This window comes from Lactuca virosa, chromosome 5 (genome assembly GCF_052849685.1).
Source record: "Lactuca virosa cultivar CGN04683 chromosome 5, Lactuca_virosa_CGN04683_v6, whole genome shotgun sequence".
Classification (NCBI taxonomy): domain Eukaryota; kingdom Viridiplantae; phylum Streptophyta; class Magnoliopsida; order Asterales; family Asteraceae; genus Lactuca; species Lactuca virosa.
In genome coordinates, this window is record NC_136430.1 from 209379854 (window position 1) to 209382931 (window position 3078).

The window sequence follows — 3078 nt, forward strand, 5'->3', positions numbered from 1 at the left end:
ATTTACATCGTTTGTTCAATCTGCAATCGTTTTACTCTGATTTTGATTAATAGTTGATTCTACGATTCATCAATTGGTATCAGAGCAGGAATCATGATCTGAGATCTAATTTTCATTCTGTTTCAAAAGGTTTTTGAATCAAAATTCTGGTTCAAAAAGTTCCGCATCTTTTGACGTGAAAAGGCTTTCTAGATCTTGAGTTGTGATTTGATTCTGCAACAGATTTGTTGAATCGAGTATTCTACTTTGTTTTTCTGTTCAATTCAGCAATTTGCTTTCAAATTCTCTTTTATTTCTCAAAAATTCTCAAAAAATTTCTTCCGTACATCAATGGAGAACTTCAATCTCAACTCGATGACTTCATACTCTCATCTGTTAGGATCTTCAACTAAGATTCCTTTGCTCATTCCTGAATACTATGATCAGTGGTCTGATCGTATGCATGATTACTTTAATGGAATCGATGAAGAGCTTTGGTCTTGCATCTCAGGGAATGTTACTCTTCCAATGAACCTTCAACCAATTGGTTCTTCATCCAGTACTACGAGTGTGGAAAATCAAACTGGTCGTATGAAGAAACTTGAAAAACGATGCATAAGGGAGTTACGTGGTGCATTGCCTCCAGTGGTGTATAACTATGTCAGAAGTTGTACAACTGCAAAGGAAATCTGGAATAATCTCAAGGAAAAGTTTCATGGCAGCGAGAAGACGAAAATCAATTCAGTTAAGCAATGTTTGATTGAATTGAAGGATTTCAAGCAAAAAGATGGTGAAACGATTGAAAGTTACTATGATAGGCTGAATGAGCTGATTTACAAATGCAATCGTTATGGAATCACGAGGTCTGCCATGGAATTCAATCTCACCTTTGTTATGGGACTCCGTAAAGAATGGAGAAGTGTTAGCATGATGGTGAAAAATCAACAGAGTTTTGATACATCTTCTTTGAATGATTTGTATAATCAACTGAAAACTCACGAAAGTGAAGTGAACGAAATGGCAGAAGAGTCGAAGCTTAGTCTGGGAGGTCCATTAGCACTTATCTCTAAAGTGACTAAAAAGGAAACTGTCGAAAAAGGTGATTCTGATGATGAAGAGGGGTTTATAATGAATTCAGATGATGAGGTAATTGCTTTTTACTCTAACAACCGAGTCAAAAAGTTTTTCAAGAAACCATTTAATTCGAAGGTAAAGCAAAGTGAGGGAAAAGGAAGTTTCATGAACAAAGCTGCAGGAGAAGAGAAGAAGAAGTATGAGAAGAATGATGTGAAGGGTGCTGAGGAGAAGAAAGAGAAGAAATTGAAAGGAGATTCTGGTATGGATTGTCATTATTGCAATGGAGCCAATCATCTAGCAAATGATTGCATGCTTCGAAAGAAAGATGAGAAGAAGAATAGAGTGAAGGATGAGGCGTATTATGTGGAGAGGTTAGAAGAGGTACGTACGAAGGCGAAAAATCTGTCTTTGGTGGCTCATGGCGAACAAGAGAATGATGGCACATATAAAATATGGTCTTCGGGCTCCGATGATGAGGAAATGCGTAATCATACGCATTGAAGCTGGAGGAAGATTCAGACGAAGAGGTCAAGGGCCGTTGCTTTGTGTTAAAATCTGCTGATAAGTCTCCAATGACAACAAAGGTACGTAATATTCTTCAATCTTTCAATATTCCTTTAAGTGCATATGATTCTAAAATTGTTGCGTTTGATGATACTGTTGCTTATTTCGATAATTTGGTTGTTTCTGCTAGCAATGAAGCTAAGAAATTAAGCAATCAGTTGTTAGAGACACAGAAGAAGTTATATTCGAAAGTTGTCAAGATAGAATGTTTAGAATTGCATATAACAAACATAATGTGTGATCGTGATTCGTTATCTAATGATGTAAAACTTTTGTTAGCTCAATGAAATATCTACTGAAATTCTACTAAACGTCTATATGGAAAATTAACTACATTGCCTCATTCGTGTGATATTAGCAAGGAACAACATAGGAAATTATTACCTTTTCTAGCATATGAAAGAGCAAAGGTAGATAATATTTCGTATGATTGTGAGAAAAATATTGTTGAGTTTGACAAAATTCCTGATGATAGATATGCTTATGGAATTGTCAAAATTGATGAGTGTCTTGATACAAATGATTTAGTTAACATTGTGAATGACACTTCGACAAAATCAGAACAAATCAAAATTTTGAAAAAGACTGAGAATTCGACATCTGATTTTCAATTTAATTTTGCCAATATTGAAGATAACTCTGACAATATTAGCGAAATTAGTGATATTGAGGATGTTGATTGTTCTCAGTTGTCTGTCATAAATGTTGCATCAAAATCAAAAGGAAAAGAAAAACTTAAGGATTTGGAAGTTAAGATTGACATTGACAAACCTTCAACTTCAAAAGTTTGTGATTCTGAGTTTGTGGATATCCGAAATAGTCAAACGGATAGCAGTGATGAATGAAAATGATGATGACGAATCGGACAAAAAGGTCTCATCAAACAAAGATTCGATAGAAGAAGAAATTCCTCATGTTGTTGTTGATCAAGTATTTGGGGACACTGAAAATTTCGACAAAGTGTTGTCCGAAAAAGGAGCCCATTATTTGGAAACAAATCAAGTGGTGTATCCTAATTTTAAATGTACTGATGATGTTGTCTTTCCTAATCAATTGTTTGTTACTACTGGAAATGTTGAGAACATTAAACCAGAATTCAACAAAATGGTCGAAGATAACAACAAGAAGACAACAGACGAAGGATTCTTTTCAAATCAAAGCACAGTCGAAAATACCTTAACAAAGAATTCGTATGATTTTCAAAGACAAAAACCACAATGCAAATGGGTTGAAAAATCAAAAATTGTGAAAGAAGTTACAAAAGAAGTTGTTGTGGAAAAAGAAACTGTTGTCAAATTAAATTCCAAAGAATTTAAAGAACAAATTGACAAGTTTTCAAAAGAAAATGCAATTTCAAAAAGACAAGCCCGAAAGAAGATTTTTTGGCAAACCATGGAACTTCGAAAACAACAAAATGGTTTGAATTTGAAAACAACTGAAAACACAAAGACTAAATCT